The sequence below is a fragment of the Brassica oleracea genome, chromosome C6, assembly GCF_000695525.1.
Source record: "Brassica oleracea var. oleracea cultivar TO1000 chromosome C6, BOL, whole genome shotgun sequence".
Lineage (NCBI taxonomy): Eukaryota > Viridiplantae > Streptophyta > Magnoliopsida > Brassicales > Brassicaceae > Brassica > Brassica oleracea.
In genome coordinates, this window is record NC_027753.1 from 599,992 (window position 1) to 609,471 (window position 9,480).

The 9,480-nt window shown below is 31.1% G+C and overlaps 1 long non-coding RNA gene across 5 annotated transcripts; it reads left to right on the top strand.

Annotated features, from left to right (window-relative positions):
• Positions 1-1,043: 1,043 nt before the first annotated feature.
• LOC106297049 lies at positions 1,044-3,246 on the top strand. Of its 5 annotated transcripts, none has more exons than XR_001261373.1 (8): positions 1,045-1,280; positions 1,543-1,823; positions 1,924-1,991; positions 2,069-2,195; positions 2,309-2,417; positions 2,501-2,557; positions 2,659-3,057; positions 3,148-3,246. It is a non-coding gene; the product is annotated as an uncharacterized LOC106297049 (long non-coding RNA). The 5 variants fall into 5 exon arrangements; XR_001261375.1 differs by having other exon boundaries at positions 1,543-1,723; positions 1,886-1,991; XR_001261374.1 differs by having other exon boundaries at positions 1,044-1,223; positions 1,543-1,991.
• The last annotated feature ends 6,234 nt before the right edge of the window (positions 3,247-9,480 follow it).

A 9,480-nucleotide genomic window follows, 5' to 3' on the forward strand; every position in this document is an offset into this window, starting at 1 on the left:
CGACACCATAAATAATAGATACGATATTGCCGTCGATCCTAGGGAGATGGTGTTTTACAGATGGCTCGTGGAAAGAGGGGGTTAGTTTTTCAGGAGAAGGTTGGCTCAGTACTTTGGAAGGTTTTGATGGATTGTTGGGGGAGAGAAATGTTAGGGCTAGTCTCTCGCCTCTTCATGTGGAGAGGGAAGCGCTGCTCTGGGCAAAGGAATGTATGAGGAATTTACGTCAATTTCAGGTTACGTTTGCAACGGATTGTTCTCAATTGGTGAAGATAGTCTCGAAACCAGAAGAATGACCAGCTTTTGCAAATTATTTAGAAGATATCAAGATCCTGAAAGAGAGCTTCACCCAATCAGAGATTATCTATGTACCACGGACGTAAAATTCAAAGGCGGATAGTCTAGCACGTAGTGCTAGAAAGCAACCGTCTTTTGTTGTTCACATGGATGCAGATCACCCGGTTTGGTTTACAGAGTCAGTATGAGTTTGTATTGTTGATGACAAAAAAAAAAAGAAAAAAGATTTGGTAACCATGTGTTAGAAAATATTTATGGTTTAGCAACAAAAAGTTCTAATATGTTATGTCTTTAAGGGTTAGATTTTAAATTGAGATTTTTTGTTTTATTGACTTAAATTTGCATATTAATGTTGAGTAGTTTATATTTTGTGTATTTCGATATTTGATACAATAATTCAGACTTTTTTATTATCGAGCAAACATTTAGGGTTTTAGATATGTTGTTTAGGGTATAGTAGACGTACAATAAAGTCTATTTCACTATAGACGTATTTTTCAGTCTACTTTAACATGTGTTTTTCAAAAAATCATTATTTTAAAATTAAATTTAGTTCTTGATGAATAAAAATGTGAAATCATATATTATAATTATTAAAAATAAAGAAAGAAATTTAGTAATCTATCTATCTATCTATCTATTTATATAAAATAGAGTTTGCTCTCTCTTTAGAGAGCCACATAGAATTCCAGCTAGATAAATCGAAGTTTTTGGTATCGACACGTGTCCACTGTTGAAAACTCACCGTTTCATTAATGGTTATTCATTTGTGCCGCGAAAACATCAAAGTTCCAGTGTTCGTCTCTCTTCTCCGTCCAGCCGCGACCTCTGAACTTCATCACTGAATCTGAAACGGTCGGAGTTATGTGTTTTTCGTGTGGTGTTAAAGCCTTATTAATTCAATCTCCATCAATCATCGATCATCAGTAATCTTCGCCACCCTTAGCATTCAGAAGTGGATCTCCCAAATTCCTTTTATCTCTGTACGTTATTATTTGTTCATTCCGATAAATCTACTTCTACTTCCGGTCTCCATATGTTTTACGGATCCTTTGTTAAATTATGTCATAAACGATTGATCTTTTTCTTCTTAGTGAGCACATGTACGTATCTGATCTTATTGTCTTGTGTGGATCTGTTCTTATGTCTCGATTGCTAATTGAAATCCAAAGCGTCACACTTTGTCCTCTTGATCTGCTGTTCTGAGTACTTTTGAGCTGATCTGAGTCTCTTTTGTTTATTTAGACCAATTCCAGTCGAGTTCTTCTGATTGTAAAATCAGGAACCTAGTGAGAGTGAGAAGCTACATTGCCTTATACCAGCACCTAAAGCATATATGTTACGCCTCTCTCTTGGCCCAGGAGTATAGATTATGTGCCTTATGAAGAGATGACAGCAAACAAGAGGCTACGTTCTGTATGTGAAGGTAACGAGAGGTGTTGATAAGGCCGAGGGAGAACTCAGTCAACAAGAGATCTATGTTAACGCCAAGTGAAACAACATGCAATAGCTTCTTCTTCATCTCTGTTGTACTCTGTTTTCAGAAGCTGATTATCCCAGAGTTCATTGAGTTCATTTCACCTTGCAGCTCATATGCTTTGTCGATTGTTTTAATCGGTGTTGCAGACGGGCGATGGGAAGACATGAGGAAGTTCGACGACAAGATCCCTAAGCGTGAATTTGACAACTTTCAGGTATCATCTCATTCCCTGTTTTCAGTTCCATCTGTACCCATCCCCTTTTCTTTGATCTTGACCTGCTCTCTGCAAAGTTTTGGAATTTCACAGAGATCATGAAGAGAGATCATCAGAGTCAGCCAAAGAAGTTGCATTTGCTCTTGCTGCTCTAATGGAGATTCCCTTTCAGTATCAAGCAGCAACTGAACTCAGCTTTCTCGGGTACTCCCTTAACTGTCTTTTTGATATTATCCTCCAAGAGACAGAACATAAATACTGTCTTTCCGTTTTTTCTGTCTTAAACTACTTATGCTGTTCTTATCTTATCTGTAAAGGAAAACAACGGGCGTAGCTAAGAAAATAAACCTGAGGCCACCACCTACTCCTTACACACCTACTATACGTACTGAACTACCATCACCTGCACCAGACGAACATACTCAGGTCCTAAAACTTGCTTACTCTTTCACTCTTTTACTGCCTTGTCGCAATCAAATCTCATCTGATATTGTTTTTCGTTGAAACAGAATTGCCCAATTTGTCTGACTAACCGGTAAGACGTGGCCTTTGGCTGTGGTCACATGGTAAGTGTCACCTAAGAAGTCTTAATTGTTTTCCTATTACTCAAACCCATTCATGACAAGAACAGTTTACTTACCTTTGCATTTTTTTTCTTTTTCTGCAGACTTGTAGAGATTGCGGATCCAGGATATCAAACTGTCCCATCTGCAGAGTACTGATCACAAGCTGGCTAAGGCTTTACACGTGATCAGTGCCTTTGCAAATAACAAAACACTTGCACATACTGTCTTTCTCCATCTTAGAGTCTCCAGCTTGGTTTACCAAGTGTCTCTGCATTGTTCATGAATCAGCTTGTACCATTTAAATATCCTATGTACTATAGATGTTAGCTTGCAAACAATGATGATGCAGAAATTTACAAAACATGGGTTTTACATTTTTATTCACTGTCACAAAAAAAATGTTTGAAGTGAGTGAATCTTGCACCAGTTCAAAAACAACAAAGCATGCCAGATTCAAGAAGAAGAAACATGCTATCTTTGCATCGAAGAAAGATTCGAGAGTGAGAGGCATCCGTTACAATAGCTCCTTCTAAGAAGTCATCATTATTACTGAGGTTTGGTTGTGACCGTGTCATTTGGCTTTGGCGCAGGTTGAATTCTTTGGTAAGGCTTCCTGGTAAGAGTCTCTCCTTTTAGAGCAGCCATGTATCTGTCGTTGGTATCTTGCTTCTGTTTCAATTCCCCGAGGTATTCAGCTAGCCTTGGTTTACTTTACCCATCATCTGACCATACAATTCAGAAAAAAAATGTTGTTCATCAGCACAAAATACCAATATTCCAGTATGACGAGCTACTATCAACAAACCGTATTTAACAAATCAGCCTTAGATTATTAACACATAGCTATGATCAAGAAAATTCACTCCAGCAGAGGAAGAAAACTCAGGTACATAAAACTCCTATTTACCATAGAACAACTGGGTTTAAACGACTCAATGAATGCCATGGCGCTTTACAAAGCAGCAGGAAAGAAAGCACGAGACACAACAATCATCGAGATGTGTTCTAATCCAAAAAAAAATGAATCTAATAATTGTTGGCATATTTTGATTATTAGACTCTAGTTACAAGAAACTGACAAAATAGTGCATTAAAGTGTCAGTTACATTAAAATGCGAAGAGATATATTCATTTAACAAAGTGATGTGTTTTGAATGCAGGGACACGTGGCGCAACGACAACCTTCGACTTTCTGACGTGGCATCCTATGTGGATAGTTTAGGAGCGAAGAAACCTCTTCCTTATATATATAGATGTTGTATAAAGTATTCACCCATATTTGTTTGTTATAGAAAAAAAAATTTAGTTAATGTATATTGTTTGAAATTATTAGTAAGTAATATAGCGTTTTTTATTTCAATAATTTATTAATATTATTAAAAAACAGGTTTGTTTTTAATTTTTGTTGTACTTTTTTATTTTAAAAACAATTTATATATGATGAAATTAATAATGTAATACACTGTATTGGATTTTTTTGCTACATATCCTATATTTAAGTTTAAAATTAATTAATATAACATATAACTAGTTCTTTTTGAAGTTGTACACAAAAAAATTTATGCGGATAATAGGTCAGCTTTTAAAATAATAGAATTTCTAAAATAGTTTATCACATCGTAATATATAATATATATCACGAAGCCCTTAGTTATAATTTGTTACTATATAATTCCAATTGTATATAATTTAATTCAATATCAAAAACAAAATAAAAATATTTTCATATAATTTAATTCCATATATTTTAGGAAAGTAAAAAGATATCCATATATTTTTGAATACTTTCTAACTGAACTTTCCATATTTTCAAAATATGGTTATTCTTATCTGAAAAATCTTGGGTCTAGAACTCTCTTCTTTCTTTTCTTCTCGTTTCTCACTAGAACTCTCATCAGAAGAAAGCTATTCTGGTGATCGGTGGCAGTGCCGCTGATCACCCCCCCTCCTTTGTTTTTTCTGTCTGTAAATATCTTTCGCTTGGCGAATCTTTTATTCCGGTTAGCGGATCTACTCTTTGCAGTGGCAATTTCTTTTATTTCTGTTTTATCGTTTTTTGTTGTGCCTGATCAAAGCAATATCGAAGATGTTTTTCATGTTTATCTTCTAGCTTCGATTTGGTTTGATTCAAACTGTCCCTCTTCCAGATTCCATAGGCTATGTTTCTTAGTTCTTCGATTTGTCATCTTAGCTCGATTACATCAAACGATTATAAATCTACTTGATTTATGGCCAATAAATTAGGCTTCACATGTAGTGTTTCGTTGATTGTATATCGTGAAGATGAGAGATTGTTCTTGGTGGAGGAGAGATAAGATTAAGAAGAGTTGGGGTCTTCAATAGATGTCTCAACAAATGGTCTACATCTCTGTTTCTACAAGATCTCTATGGTTAAATGAAGATGGTGAACTGAAGAACAAGATCATTTGTCGAGGCGATTTGCAATAGAGGGTAATTACAGAGGCTGTTTGAAGTCTGTGGATGGTGGCGATTGAAGTGGTGAAGATAGTGGATTAGCGGTTGAGAATACACCGACGGCGGTGGAGAATCAAGAGGTCGGTGGAAGATGCTAGAAGCCCTTCAAGTTTGCTGCCACGTGGCCCTGACATTCTTCGGTGGAAGACAGATGGATACATGCAAGTTTCAATTGATTTGTCATTTACTTACCGAACATTATTTTAAACTAGGGGGTATGTGCGAAATTATTTCATTGTTGCTAAGTATGATATTTAGGATAAACTAATTATGTGATTTTCTTTATTTGTTAAGAGAATTATTTGGTGTTTTTGTTGTTTTATGTAGTAGTAGGTGATAGGTTAATATATTATGTGTTTGTTTTTTCAATAATGTGTTGTTGTGTGTATAATATTAATTGTTAGTGGTGAAGTGAGTCTCTGATGACATTGAATTTCAATAACTTGCTTTTATGAATTTGTTGATTCTAAGATAACGTTTTCGACTTCGAAATTATATTTTTTATATATATTTTGGAACATTATTCTTTTAAGATGTTTTGTGCCCTTTTTCCATATTTTGACCGCGAGCCGTCACCATTTATGTATTTCGTTTATCTTTCTGGTGTGCGGTACTTCTCACCATTTCCAAAAAGACTAACATTCGTGCTCTTATTCTTCCTCGCCTTCTTCTCCTGTGAGATTATCTGATATTTTTTGTAAATCGGGTTTATGAATTCTCATTTGTGCGGTTGTTTCTGACGCGTTGTAGGTTGTTCCAGTCAATATTGGCGCTCCTCTTCTTCCTTAGATTTTGGCATATGTTAGGAGCTGCATCCCTTTGGGTTGGGACAAATTTTAGTCGTCTTTGATGTTGTCTTCCCGTCGTTGGTTTGCCGTCAATAATCCATGCTCGTCTTGGTTTTCAAGATCTGATTTTTGGTGATCTAACATTTATGCTCTCTTTCATAGCTCGAATACGGTTCCATGGTTTGTTGATTTTGTTTCGTCTCCCCTTCCTTCAAGAAAATGTTGGGTTAAATTGCAGTAATCTAAAAGAAGAAGGACCTAAAGTGTAAAAAAAAAATGTTGACACATGTCATCAAACCTCCCTTCCACATGTCAAAAGAAGAGAAAAAAAGTCTACTTTATATATATAGATGGGCGTTGTAGACTTTAATTCCTCTGTACGTAGCCCATTGGGCATTATGAAATGAAATATATGTTGACAAAAAAAAAACTTATCCGTAGAAAGTAGTTTCTACATTGGGTAGGACGACTAATCCGTAATCAGATTCTATTTTGAGTTGTTTTTACATATTCATTGAACTTTAGAATTAAATATAAAAGTAGAAGATGCATTCTGAAAAAAATGTAGATATCTTTAATATGCGTAGACTTCACATTTTTCGTATTTAGATTTTCAATTTAAAAGTAGATTATTGATTTTAGCTAAAGTTAAATAACTTGTGTAACCTGGAATTCAATTTCCACCATGCTATTTTTTTAGAAGATGACATATTATTTCCGTATAACATAATTATAAATTTAATTTTACAAGTTTCACAACCCAAAATATTACCAGTACGTGTGTATATGAGTATTTCATCAATGATTTTATTTTTATAATTTTTTATTGATAAAAATATTTATTTCATTAAGTTTGATAAATGAAAAAAGAAATTAAGACAAAAGTGAGACAAAAAATTATTTTATACTAAAAAAACAAAGGTTGTATTTTTTTGTTCTATTTTGGTAAATTTCCAAAACAAAAATGCTTAAAAGATCGAAACACTTACAAAATATATATTGACATGGTGCGTTGAAGATGGGAGAAAGTGACATGGAGTGCCGTGAAGAGAACTTTCTTCTACTTAATTATGTTAATCATTTTGATAAAATATGCATGAATGTATAACTTATTACTAGAAAACAATAAATTTAAAATTGTTCTATTATAATGTTATACTAGTACCTGATCCGCGCGTCAGCACAGTTATTAATTTTCTTTTTTTTTGATTATTTAATTTATTAAATGATCTATTTGTAATATTTGATCATATTATGTTCACTAATAAATATTTTTTTGCATCTTAAACTATCTATTTTTTGACGAATGTGCGATATCATATAAAAAATTAAGTATATAGAGTTAATTGTAAAAACATAATTTTTTCTTTCGTGTGCGATATCATATAAACAATGACCCGTCCAGTTAACAGAAATCATGATTTCTTTCATGCGTGATTTTTTTTATTTGAATCATTTCGTAAAAAATATATTAAATTGTACATATTTTAATTAGAATATTTTTAAATATCTTTACCTTTTTATTTGAAATGCAACTCAATATTTTTTAAAAACAATTATAACAAAACCTTTGAAAATATTTTTAGACGTTTTTTGAAAAATCTGAAAATTAACATTTTAAATTATAATTATCCTAAAATATGATTAGTTTTGATGTAAACGAAAACTAAAATTATGTCAAAAATAATTATATTCAATGATAATAAAAATTTAAATTGATTATTTTTTTAAAAAATATATGTTTACAAAAAGTATTGTTAGAAAGAAATATTCATTTACCTTTCAAATATAAAATAAAAATATTATAATTAAATAATAAAAATTATAAATAAAAGCCATAAATTTAGCAAACGACAAATGAATTATATTATGCTAAAAATTTGTTTAAATTTATACTACAAATAGGAGCAAATACCATATAATTTTTTAAAAAACATATCCATTCTTAAATATTTTTTGAATAAATAATAATTTTTAAATTTAATCAATTGAAAAATAATACCCGTACGATTATGTGGATTAAAATCTAGTTTTATTGATGTATGTTATATATTAGTGCTGCAAGTTTTAGATAACATTTAATGATGCACGTTTTGAAAAGTCTCCATTATTAAAATTATGCACGTAAAGATAACTTATGAGTTTTTTTTGTTGATTAAACGACATTACATCCAAATTCATTTAAAGATATTTCATTAATGTAACTGAAAAAGACAATCAATAAAATAGGTAGTTTAAATTTATTTAAGGATATTTCATTAATGTAACTAAAAAGACAAGAAATAAAATAGGTAATTTAAATTCATTTAAAGATATTTCATTAATGTAACTGAAAAAGACAAACAAAAAAATAGGAAGTTTAATTAATGAAGTAAGAGCATTTTCAAATGGGTACTTCTCTTTTAATAATATAGATGCATGATTGTATAACTTATTACTAGAAAACAATAAATTTAAATTTGTTCTATTATAATGTTTGAGTTTCAAGTAGTGTTTCCATATCCGATCCAGATATGTAGTAGAACGTATAAAGCCGATCATCCGTATATAACCTGTATATAGCATATGTTAACATATATAATTTGTTAACATTATTCATTTCCTAGATTTATTTAAAGTTCTATATAAATATGCATATATGAGAATAAAAAAAATACAATTTTCTATTTAGGTCCGTCCTCTATTATTTTTAAATAATTTTTGATGTTATAAAGTTGGATATAATTTTTAATGATAAAAAAGTATATTTGACAATATATTTCTGAGAATATAATTTTGTTCTGAAAAATTCCAAAAAATATTATTGATATGTTAAGTTAAAGGATCTTATACATATTAATGATTTTTTTTGTTAAGATATTTGTTAATATATTTTGGTATTTCTGACATATTTATAATATCAATTTTACGTACTAATTTTTATTTTCATACATTCTTTGTCTATATGGACGCGAAGCTACCAGTTTGATTTACATAGTCTATATGAATTTATTTGTTACTGACAAAAAAAAAATACATTCTTAAATTTAATATATTTTACAATTTCAAAAAACCTTACTTGTTTTACATTTTGGAATGAAATATATATATGGAGTTCTTTAATAATTACATAATTGATTAGGATGAGTAACATTAGTAATATTTTGAGAAAAAGTAATAAAGATAGTTGGTTGAAGATTTTGTAGCCTACAGGAAATATTCGAATTTGAATTTGTTTGAATTATTATCCGTTATTTATTAATATGGGAGCATTTTTAAATAATAATTTTGATTTGGTAGTTTATTCACAAGTTTACCATTTGACTGATGTGGCATCACCACAATCCTCCTCAGCCCATCCTTAGAACCACCATTTAATTACTAGACATATTCTAGAAAATGCCATTGATATCACTAATTATTAACACATGCTATAGTTTTATACAATACTATCGTTTTCTTACAAAGAAATAACTTAAATGTGGACCCCTCATCAGTTTCCTCTTGCTTTAAATAACTTTATGTAACAAATTGTCTCTCTCTCTCTTTTGAAAAATCTAAACGTAGTCACCTAGAAGACTTATGAGACAATTGGTCTTAACAACCTAAAAAGTCAATGAGAACCAATCAATCACAATAATCAACATTTTCATTTTCACAAGTTGCTATGCTATATACCTA